The following is a 12,850-nucleotide window of genomic DNA, read 5'->3' on the forward strand; positions in this document are numbered from 1 at the left end:
TTATGAAGTAATTTTGAATTTACAGAAGAGTTACAAAAATATTTCACAGAGTTCCCATATACCTGTCACCTTCCCCTAATAACATTTTGTATAGGAATAGAAAAAGCCATATTTTACTTTTTTTTTTTTTTTTTTTTTTTGCGGTATGCGGGCCTCTCACTGTTGTGGCCTCCCCCGCTGCGGAGCACAGGCTCCGGACGCGCAGGCCCAGCGGCCATGGCTCACGGGCCCAGCCGCTCCGCGGCATATGGGATCCTCCCAGACCGGGGCACGAACCCGTATCCCCTGCATCGGCAGGCGGACTCTCAACCACTGCGCCACCAGGGAGGCCCCGAAAAAGCCATATTTTAAATACTGATAAACTACCCCCGCCCCGTCCCCACAAGGTCCCATAGCCAATAACTGAGAGCGCCAGGAGTAAACAGAGTTGCTATGTCCTCACCCTGTCTCCCAAGCCACCACCCTCCACCCTCTGCTGGTGGCCTTCTTGCTGGGCCTCAAAGGGAGGGTCCTTGCAGCATGTGGCTTCCCTTAACTTGCTGGATGACTTTAAAAAGTCACCTTCTCTCCAGAAGGATCAGTTTCCTTATCTGTCAAATAAGACAGCCCTTCCTGCTCGTGTGTGTGTGTGTGTGTGTGTGTGTGTGTGTGTGTGTGTGTGAGTGAGTGAGTGAGAGAGAGAGAGAGAGAGAGAGAGAGAGAGAGAACCACCATGGGGTCCAGGGCGGGGTGGGTAGGGCAGAGGTTAGAAAGGAAAGGGAAGCCACAGGTCTGGCCCACATACCAGATCCAAGTTCATGTATCTTTACCCCTAACACCCAGGCCTGTCCCTAACCTTGGAGGGATGTAGCACCAGAGTTCAAATGGAGGTGAATACTTCCAAGACCAGCACGAGTACTTCCAAGACACAAAGGAGCCAGAAACTGGAGACTGGCCCTACTGGGAAATGATACTTCATTAGAGAAAAATGAATGTATCCATGCCACCTGGGAGGGAGGACTTGACAAGGAATTTAGTTTGTCTTTTCTCTTACCTAAGCATTTCTGCTGCTCAGATCCCACTTGTGCTATAAAAGAGTGTCCATCTCTGAGGCTGGCCAAGGTACAACCCTCAAACTCTCGCTGCATTCAAACTCCATCGCTTTTGTTCCAAGAACATAGGACGAGAGAGATGGAGTGCTTTGCTTTGGCCTGGGCTTTTTAAGTCACAAGAGAAGATGTTTGGTTATAGCTGCCTTGTGCCAGAGATGGGCCTGGATCTTGGGAGACTTTAATACATTAATTGTGTATGTGTTTGTCATCTGTGTAGCTGCTAAAGTTCAGGGTAGGGGGCAGGGGCCTCCTTGCCCAGGTGAAGGACAATACTGAGTTCACCCTTTGATTTGAGACGGGGCTTTTCAGAGTTAAGTGGATTCATGTTTCAGGGCCGTGGGCTGAGGTGGAGGGAACTGGGATCTAGTGGAGGGCCTTCTATACCTTCTCTGGGCCTCAGGGTCCCCATTTGTTCTAGGAGGGGGTGGGGCCTCCCCAGGGCTGGCATCCAGCATCCCGAGCATCCCGGGAGTGCAGACATAAAGGGCCCCATTGAACTGCAGGCTCTTCGGCTGCTGTCCTGACAAAGCCCTTTTCTCCCTGAGCCACAAAAGCCCTGTCAGGTAGGTAGCAGGGCCTGCAGCATTGTCTCCCCAGAAAAGAACAACAGGGTTCACTGTCCACCCCAGGCTCAGTCTCCCAGGGGAGGGCAGATAGCTTTGGAAGAATCTAACTAGCCAGGGACAGATGGGCTCTGTCCTTAGCCAGCCAGGGACGGGTGAACCAGCCACATCTCATTTGGTCACTTATTCAGGGATGAGCAGGAAAACAAATTTACCAAAACCCAAATTCCTAAAAATTTGGCTTTTAAGTGCATGTCCAAATGTTTTATGTTATAGAGCTGCACTGTCCAATATGGTAGCCACCAGCTCCATGTGGCTACTGAGAACTTGGAAAGTGGCGAATCTGAACTGTGCTGTATGTGTAAAATAGGCACTGTTAAACGTTTGGGGCCAGATAATCCTCCGTGGGGGGCTTTCCTGTGCACTGTAGGATGTTTAGCAACATCCCTGGTCTCTGCCCTCTAGATGCCAATAGTACACACATACCTCTACCTGCCATCCTCTACCCCTCTGGCTGTGATAAGCAAAAGCATCCCAGACAATTGCCCGAATCACCCCAGATCAAGAATCATCCAGATTTCAAAACTTAATAAGAAAAAAGCTGTAAAATAGCTCGTTAAAGAATTTTCTAGTATTGATTACATGTTGACATGAGTATTTCTTGGATACACTGGGTTAAGTAAAATATATTATTAAAATTAATTTTCTCTACTTCTTTTTACTTTTTATAAAGTGGCTGCTGAACAATTTACAACTACATATAGACTGTGGCTCACATTCTATTTATATTGGACAGTGTTCTTACAGAGGAAGAGACCGAGGGCCAGAGAGGGAAGATGACCAGTGGCGGGTCACAGAGCAACAGAGGGGCAGAGTCAGGGTTCCAATCAGGTTTCCAGGCTGGTGCTCCAGACCAGTGCTACTACGCTCACACACCTTCACAGCTGAAAAGAAATCCCAAAATCAGCGCACTGGGTGTTTCCAGGGTGGTATGGCCGAAAAGCACTGGGGGAGGAATACAGAGTAGAGACATGAGTAATAGGAAAGCTATTTATAGAGGGCTTGCTATATATTATATGCATGCTTGTTTAATCTTTGCAACAACCCTAGGAAGCAAAGGTTTATTATTATCCCCTTTTCCAGTCCAGTGAGGTCACAGCCTGTTCCATGAGAAGCCAAGAATCAAATGCAGACACTCTCTTCAATACCACACAAACTACTTAGAGTCCCAAGTCTAGAAACATCCCATGAGACTTGGGTAGGCCACTTCTCCTGGCATCCTACACCAGGTGAAAGGGCTGGAAAAGATGTAGCTTATGGTCCTTTCCAGTCCTGGAGAGCTGGTTTTCTGGGCAGGGAGGGGAAGGACAGAGGGCTGTCTCCTCCTTCAAGCCAACCTGGAATCATGGGAATCTAGACGGTCAGTATGCAGAGGCCGGCCTACTCTTCTCTTGCATGTGGTTCCCCAGGATGGCTGCTGTCCTCAAAAAGAGGTTTACTGTCTTATGCTCATAAAGAGCGTTAAGAAATAATGCTTGGAATGGACACAAGTGCACTCAGACTGGCCCTAAGAAGAGCACTGCGCCCAGAGATGAGGTCCACATGCAACTGGCATCGATCGTGATTATTAAAACAGCACACTGAGTCCTCCCTCCGTATGCTAAGAACTTTGCAGGCATTGGCTCACCTGGTCATTACAATCCCTTACTCTGGGTACCATTTGAAGTCCCATTTTATAGATGAAGGAACTGAGGTTCAGAGAAGTGAAGTGAATTTACCAAGGTCACACACAGTGGTAGGGACAGAATTTCAAGCTGGGCTTGGGCACCCCCAGAGTAGTGCTCTTAACCAAGGCCCTGGTTTGAGGAGGCCAGGGTCTTCTTCCCAGACCTGCTCCTCATCCTCCTCTGTATGGGGTAGCTGGGAAGACTGGGACCATCCAGAAACTACATGGAGCAGCCGTACGATCTTCTCATCAGCCATCCTTCAGAGTCAGAGCTGGAAGGGCTCAAGGAATCCAACCCTCTTAGTTGGCAGATGGGGAAACTGAGGCACAGACAGGGGCGAGTTCATGTCCAACATCACTCTGCTAATTGGTGGCAGAATCATTACTTCACTCAAAGTCACTGGAATCCCAATCCAGCACTTTTATCTACTACTATGCTTTCTTTCTGGGCAGAAAGGGCCGACCTTAGGGCAAATGATAAGAGGTATTACTTTTTGGTCACTTTTTAAGGCTGAGCCAGTGCACTGAGAATTTTACACACATTATCCCATTTACGCCTCACAATAAGCCTATGAGTTAGGTACTGCTATGATTCCTATTTCTGAGATGAGAAAATTGAGGCTCAGGAAGGTTAAGTAACTAGTCTGCAATTAAATAGTGGGACCATGATGAAACTCAGCAGCCTGATTCTGGAGCCATTTCTTGACCGCTCTTCTCAAGCTGATCACACCGTGTTTACGGGATCCTCCATCAGAATATCTGCCTAGAGGTGGAAGGAGTTTCACATTAACACGGAGAGCAGAGCTCACTGAGGAATGTATGTGGAAGGACAGCGCTGCTTGGCCTTGGTGTGGGTGTTCAGAGAGCCTAATGCACTTTGTGTATGGAAGAGAACTTCAGATCTTATCTAAAACCAGCTGGAGCTAATACTGATATGAACTCTTACTTGCTGCACAACTTCTGTGCTGCAGGTTCTTTGCACGTATTAACCTCTAATCCTTACAGCAATCTCATGAGGTACATGAAGTTATCCTAGTTTTACAACTGATGACCAGTGACTCTGAGAGGTCTGGTGACTTGCTCAAGGTCACTCAGATAAGAAGTGGCTAAGCTGGGATTTGAGCGGGTCCTCAAAGCACTGATGCAGTCTCATCCTCGTTCCTGCCTCTCGTTGGTCAGCAGCCGCAGGGTGGGGGACCGTGGGGATGCTGGTCCTCTACACCTCTTTGGATCTGCAGCATCTGGTATGTAGGAACAGGGAGGGGGCACAGTGAGCTTCATGGCCAGAGGGAAGACTGATCCTAAAATGGGAAGAGTCAACTAAAAAATGGAGGACAAATTTAGGCTGTTTTCCCTTTTGGATTTTAAAAAATAAGCCCATCTTGGACTCTGACGTCTGAGAGGCTGGTGTTAAAAAGAGTCAGGCCGGACTTCCCTGGTGGCGCAGTGGTTAAGAATCAGCCTGCAAATGCAGGTGACATGGGTTCGAGCCCTGGTCCAGGAAGATCCCACATGCCGCGGAGCAACTAAGTCCATGAGCCACAACTACTGAGCCTGCGTGCCACAACTACTGAAGCCCAGGCACCTAAAGCCGGTGCTCCACAACAAGAGAAGCCACCGCAATGAGAAGCCCGCGCACCTCAACGAAGAGGAGCCCCCGCTCTCTGCATCTGCATCTAGAGAATGCCCGCACACAGCAATGAAGACTGAACGGCAGCCAAAAAAAAAAAAAAAGAGAGAGTCAGGCCATGTGAGTTCTGGGCCCCATTCTGTCACTAACACTCTGGACCTGAGGCAGGTCTTTCTCACATAGGTCTCAGTTTCCTCATTATGTGCTGTGAAAAATGAAGGATTTTTAATGACTTTTTTTTCTTTTTAATGGTGGGGGGTGGTAGGCATCAAAACCTTTTTTCCAAAGTTATATGAAAGGACAACACACATAAACCTCTTTAAAAAGGAGCTTCTGGGCTTCCCTGGTGTTGCAGTGGTTGAGAGTCCGCCTGCCGATGCAGGGGACATGGTTTTGTGCCCCGGTCCGGGAGGATCCCACATGCCACGGAGCGGCTGGGCCCGTGAGCCATGGCCGCTGAGCCTGCGCGTCCGGAGCCTGTGCTCCGCAACGGGAGAGACCACAACAGTGAGAGGCCCACATACTGCAAAAAAAAAAGGAGCTTCCTTCATTGATTCAGGGCAAGAGCCTAGAAACTTGTGTCTCGGCCTTCACACTGTCTCCCTGCTGGGGAGGCTCTAGGAGGGATGCCCGTGGGCTCAGGACCTTCTCAGTTCTCCAGGGCCAGCTGTCAGAGCCCTGGAACACAGGCACGATGCTGCCAAGTGGGTCTGAACACTTCTATGTAAGTGGACCCTCTGGGTCTCAGGGGAAGTGCCCACACACTCCGAAGTGGCATGCAATGAGCAGTGTGAGGTGGGAGAGGCATTTTATTTTCAAGCTTGGAACTAGCTCAGCCTCCTCTGGGGATCCTGGAGAGGAAGACTAGGCTTGGGGTGGTGTATGGGTCTCACTTCAGCCACACACGGTAGGTGTGTGGCCTTAGGCAAGTGATTACCTTTCCTGGGCCTGAGTTGTCTTATCTGTAAAATAGAGATAATGATGATGATAATGATAGTAATAAAGTTACCTCTTACTGAATACTTGCTCTATGCAAGTGCTCCTTAGGTATTATATCAGCAAACCCTCACAATACCCTTTTTTTTTTGCGGTATGCGGGCCTCTCACTGTTGTGGCCTCTCCCGTTGTGGAGCACAGGCTCCGGATGCGCAGGCTCAGCGGCCATGGCACACGGGCCTAGCCGCTCCGCGGCATGTGGGATCTTCCCGGACTGGGGCACGAACCTGTGTCCCCTGAATCGGCAGGCGAACTCTCAACCACTGTGCCACCAGGGAAGCCCCACAATACCCTTTTGAAGTAGGTGTCATATTATCCATTTTGTAGATATGGAAACTGAGGCACAGAGAAGTTAGGGGGCTTGCACAAGTTCACATAGATCCAGCTATCAAATGGCAGAGCTAAGATGCAAACCAAACCCATTTCTGTTTGACTCCAAAGACAGCATTTTCACCTGCAATATACCACCTTCTTAAATTAAACCTGCCCCAAAGGGCTGTTTTGAGAATCATGAAAGACAACCTAGGTCACAGTCACAGAACTGGCTTAGTAAATGTGTTTCCTTTCCTGTCTCCACACTAAATGCCCCAAAGGTCCCCTAAAGGCCGGAAGGGGGTCCATGAATGTCTACAGGTCCCTCTCTTCCCAGAAAGTGAAAGTAAGGAAAGGGAAGAGAATTCTCTCTGATCTCAGGAAAAACTGCCTTTTTCCTTTAAATAAGCATCTCTAATGAGTGTTTCCCAAATTGTATTCCATGAAACACTTCTCTACATTGTTCTGTGTTCAAAAAAGTTTGGGAAATGCTACATCCTCAACCTGCCTCTTAGAGATGCAAATTGCTTATTAGCATATTAAAGTCCCTGAGAGGTCCTGCTATAAAGTATTCTGCTTAACTCGGTTCAACCCAGAGTGTTCCAAATCCCACTGATCATGGAATCCACCCCCCACCCACACAGAACCCACATAATACTATTAACATCTGGTTCTAAGGAACACACTTGGGAAAGAAGTTGATTCTTGTCTGTTTATGCAGATAATACAACTAAGGGGCAGAGAGCTTGCATGGGTTGTCTAGGGTCACACAGCTACCCGGTGGTGGATTCTTTTGTAAATGAAGCCTTATTCTCAAACTCACCACTCAGATGCAGGACGAGTAGTGGTTAAAAGCAGGAACCTGGAGTTGGACAGGCTAGGCTTCTATCCTGCTCTACCATTCTCTAGCCAGGTGCTCTCGAGCAGGTTACTGAACCTCCTTGGGCCTTGATGATATGGGGACAATATGGAATATATCTCATCAGGCTAATGGGGGTGTCAGTGAGTTAATATATGGAACAGCACCTGGCATGAAGAAGTTAGTTAATTACCCCGTCCCTGCTGGAGTTTGTGCAAAACGAAGTTCACCTGAATGACAGTGGCACTGCAGGTGAGGTCTGCTACTTAAGAGAGCCTGCTGCAGGAGGATGGGGGGGGGGCAGGGATTGGCTGGTGGCTCTGAGGAGCCCTTTCTCCAGCCAAAGCTCCCAGGAGAGGGGTGTTCCTACCACCTGCCCCTGGGGCCAGGCCTCTTGATGCTGCCAGACCAGACAGTCTCCACATGTCTGCCTCCTTGCCCTCTTGTCTAAGCTCAGAGAATGTCTTGGAACAGTCAGTTTGTGACACAGGAGCTGGAGTAAGCAGTAAGCTTCATACAAGAATCACCAGCTTTGATACAGACAGTCCTGGCATCAAACCCAGGCTCTGGACTTCCTACTTGTAGGAGTTTGGCCAAGTCACTTAACTTCTCTGAGTCTCAGTTTCTTCATTTGTAACATGAGGATAATAGTAGGACCTACTACCTAAGCTTGCTCTGAGGTACCGGGTAATGATCACTAATGGTTTTTTTTTTTTTTAAAGAAGATGTTGGGGGTAGGAGTTTATTAATTAATTAATTTTTTTGCTGTGTTGGGTCTTCGTTTCTGTGCGAGGGCTTTCTCTAGTTGGGGCAAGCGGGGGCACATACCCAAGAGAAGTGAAAACATACGGGCACGTTAAAACTTGTACACAAATGTCCATAGCAGCATTATTCACAATAGCCCCAAAGTGGAAAGACCCTAAATGTTAATCAACTGATAAATGGATAAACAAGGTGTGGTACATCCATTCAGTGTAATATTATTCGGCCATAAAAAGGAATGAGGGCCTGATACCTCCTGGTACAACATGCATGAATCCTGAAAACATTATGCAAGAGGTCACATACTAAAGGCCACATATTACATGATTCCATTTATATGAAAGGTCCAGAAAAGGTCAATCCATAGAGACAAAAAGGGCTGGGGGAGAGGGGGAGTAGGGAGTGACTGCCAATGTGTATGGCGTTTCTTTTTTGGGATGATGTAAACGTTTTGGAATTAGATATAGGCGATTGTTGTACAACTTTGTGAACATAAGAAAAACCACTGAATTGTACACTGGAAAGGATAAACTATGGTAAGTGGATTGTATCTCAATCAAAAAAAAAAAAAAAAAAAAGGAAAAGTCAGAGGGCTAGGCGGGAGCCAGCCTAGAAGCTATGTGGAAGAGTTTAGGGTGGATACTCCTGTAACACCCATATTACAGAGGAGGGTCCAAGCACACAAACTGAGTAAGCGACTGGCCCTGGGGCCACACAGCTACAAAGTGACTGAGTTGGGATTCACTCCTAGGCTGTCAGGATCAGAGTCCATTCTTTTATGTAAAGTCTTTATATAGCACAGAGCCTGGCATTCATCCACTAAGCACTCAATACATTCAGTTTCTGCATTCCCACCCCATGGGGCTTTTACTCTCATTGCTGGCCTCTGCTCTCTGAGCTACATCCCTCCCATTTGCCTCTTGCCACGGAGAAAGACAGAGGACCAGATGCCTTGCCCGGCCCCTTTGGATACATCCACTGCAGGGAGCACCCAGTCCTTGTTGGCTGCTTAATTAACTTACTGCCAACACAGTCACACTGGAAATTCTGGTTTGCAAGCTGGGCCTGGAAGAGAGTTTCCAAAGGAATCCAGAGCGTGGGTTAAGGTTTCCTCATGGCTTGTCAGGTGGGGCGGGGGGCCAAGCCACCATTCCACCTTGGAGGACCTCTGCCCTGGTGGGGCTGGGGATGCGAGGCTGTGGGGGGAAGGAGTGGGGACAGAGCTGTCCAACTCTGGATTGGCTGCAGCCTTTTAAAAATTGAGCTAAAAATCTACTGGAGATAATTATCTGCTTTTTGCTGCCCAAAGAAAAATGTCATTGTTTGCTTTGTGACAGGTCCAATAAATATATTTATGCCTCTCCAATTCCATCCTGCATTTCCAGAATGCCTGGTCTGTACAGAGTGGTCTGACCTTGAGTCAAACCCCAGCAGAGCCATGAGCGAGTGGTCCCCATTTTAGGGAAAGGCTCCACTGGTAATTTTTAACTTTTTATGGGCCCCACATTGCTTTAAGAACCTAACACAAATTGTGAACGCCTGACACAAAGATGCACACACCTACATACACACACCACAGTGCACTGAATTTCAGGGGGACTCAGGTTAACAATTCTTGGCTTTTTGGCCACACACAAAAAAATCCTGAATTTTTAAATGTACATTTTTACTGAGGCAACACTTCATAAAGAATAGTGCACAAATGTTAAAATGATGTGTGAAGATCGACGTAATTTTACATATGTATACGCCCTTGTAACTGCCATCCTCATAAGAATATAGACCATTTCCAGCCTTCACAATGACCCAAGGAAATTCTGACACCTTGATTTTAGCCTAGTGATTAAATCGGATGACTTTGGTCTTCTGATGTCCGTAACTGTAAGAATAAATCTGTGCTGCTGTAAGCCACACTAAATTCATGGTAGTTTTTTTAAAGCAGCAATAATACAGGGCTATACCCTCTTTCATTTGCACCGAGAGTAGGAAGGTGCTTGATTCCCCAAAACACTGTGCTAAGGTTAACGCATGCATACTGTCATTTGATTATTGCAGTAACAGCAGAAATAGGTATTAAACCTACTATTACTCTTACCCATAAGGAACCTGACATTAAGAGAGATTAACAATTTGCTAGTTCCTGGCAGAGCTGGGTTTTCAAGAACTTTTCAAGAAGCCAGCTTTTAATCAGTTCCTCCTTTTTGCCCCCTTTCTTGGCTAAGGAGGATCCCAAGAGAAAACGAACACCACCATGAACACCACCACTCCCAGCAGGCTCTGCCTCCATGCCTACCCCCAGACTTCATGCCCAGCCCTTCCTCTGCTCCATTCTGGAGTTTGCCCCAGTCCCTCCTGCCTCTATCCCAACTCCAGGCCTCCCTACCACCCTATATGGTACAACCATCATGGCCGCAGTCAACACCTGACAATTAGTCCTTTAGTCTCTTCTCTTTTATGACAGCTGCTGTTTTAAGGCAGGCTCACCTGTTGACACCAATTACATGGCAAACTTTTTCGAGGAGACAGGGGGATTGATGCCATCAGCAGACACAGACGGAACACTTTCCATGTGTTACCTGCTGTGTAAGGCACAGGCTGTATGGTGGGTGAGCAAGACAGATGCAATCTCTATAGTCATGGACTGTATTCATGAAATGGTCACACAATGAACGTTGAATTATAATTCTGATAAACGGCAAGAAGGTCAAGTAGAGAATGCACACGAGAGTATCTGAACAGAGCAACTGGGACCTAGGTTTCCAGGAGGAAGGATGTTTTAAGTGAAGCTTGAAGGATGAGGGAAGGCCTGAGTCTGTGAGGATGGGGAGGTGGAGGTGAGGTACGGGTGCATTCCTGGCAGACAGGAGCAGGTGTGAGCATCTCAGAAGGGACAAGGGGGCCTGGGACCCCAGGGTGAACTGAAAAGAGCCCTTGGTGTGGCTGTTTAACCTGTATTGCTTCCTGAGCCTGGATCTTTGAGTATAGGATGGGAATGTTGATGACAGGGGGAGCAAATTAAAGAAGACTACATGGCAGCTGTGGATGGGCTGAACCCAGGAGATCAGTCCCTTCCCCACTGCAGCCCCGATGAGTCCAGCGAGCTTTCAGCAGCTCAGGGCTGGGCTCCTTGCCAGAAGTGTCTAAGAAATGCCCCAACCAGGGGCTCTTTGATTTCCCCCTTTCCTGTTGGTCTGAAACACCAGAAGGCAGAAATCCCTGGGTTTTATTCTAACTAATGAGGGTGGAGCTTAGGGACCGTATATTTTTAGCTCTGATAGCATCTCACAGCATATTTTCCCAGGGAAACCCTCTGCCTTCCCCATTCTGCCGGAAGCTCCGGGCTAGCCAGACGAGCAGCATCTGGGAATGTGGGGAACAGGCTGAGAGGGGAGCACAGACTGAGGAAATCAGAGTAAATCAAACCAGATGGGGAAGTGGGGACTGGCTTTGGGGGCTGGTTACTCTCCTCTCACCCAGAGGGAAGTGTGTCTTTGTCCCTTCCCACCTCTGGCTTATTCACTTTAAGGGAACTGAAGGCAGGATCTGAGCAGCCCCCTCCCAAGGTCTGCAGGGTCAGGGGCAAAAGTACCACATACCAGATGTCTTTAAATAAGTAAGAATTCTAAATCACACTATTAAACTGTTATGAAATACACTCTGTCTTCCTAAAGACAAAACACACTTTTATAACACAAAATAAGATATATATAAACTCATGGGTTTTATATGGACTACAAGTTGGAAAAAATTCCAAAGATGACTGAATTTAATTACCATTGTGTATTTCTGGGTTTTCTGCTCTTGGGGCAGTGATGTTTGCTTGGCTAAAATAAAGAGATATATAATTCATAAGTTAATATGTATGTATTCTATAAAATTTATTTTTCTTGCCTTCATTTTAACATTATTATGGTTTTATAATCAAGATTCCCACACCCATGCACCTATGGTCAATTAATCTAAACAAAGGAGGTAAGAATACACAATGGAGAAAAGACCGTCTCTTCAATAAGTGGTGCTGGGAAAACTGGACAATTCCATATAAAACAATGAGATTAGAACATTTCCTCACACCATATACAAAAATAAACTCAAAATGGATTAAAGACCTAAATATATATATTTAAAACCTGAAACCATAAAACCTCCTAGAAGAGAACATAGGCAGAACACTCTTTGACATAAATTGTAGCAGTATCTTTTTGGATCAGCCTCCTAAGGCAAAAGAAACAAAAGCAAAAATAAATAAATGGGGCCTAATTAAACTTAAAAGCTTTTGTACAGCACATAAAACTATCGACAAAACGAAAAGACAACCTATGGAACAGAGAAAATATTTGCAAACAATATGACCGACAAGGGGTTAATATCCAAAATATATAAAAAGCTCATACAACTCAATATAAACAAACAACCCAATCAAAAAATGAGCAGAAGACCTGAATAGACATGTTTCCAAAGAAGACATAACAGGTGGCTAACAGGCACATTAAAAGATGCTCAACATCAATAATTATTAGAGAAATGCAAATCAAAACCACAGTGAGATATCACCTCACACCTGTCAGAATGGCTATCATCAAGAAGTCTACAAATAACAAATGTTGGTGAGGATGTGGAGAAAAGGAAACGCTTGTACATTGTAGGTGGGAATGTACATTGGTGCAGCCACTACAGAAAACAGTACGCAGGTTCCTCAAAAAACTGAAAATAGAACTACCAGCAATTCCATTTCTGGGTATATATCCAGAAAAAAATGAAAACATTAATTCGAAAAGATACATGCACCCCAATGTTCACAGCAGCACTATTTACAATAGCCAAGATATGGAAGGAACATAAGTGTCCATCAACAGATGAATGGATAAAGATGTGGTACCTATATACAATGGACCATTACTCAGCCATAAA

This window comes from Mesoplodon mirus (genome assembly GCF_964341445.2).
Source record: "Mesoplodon mirus genome assembly, chromosome: 5".
Taxonomy (NCBI): domain Eukaryota; kingdom Metazoa; phylum Chordata; class Mammalia; order Artiodactyla; family Ziphiidae; genus Mesoplodon; species Mesoplodon mirus.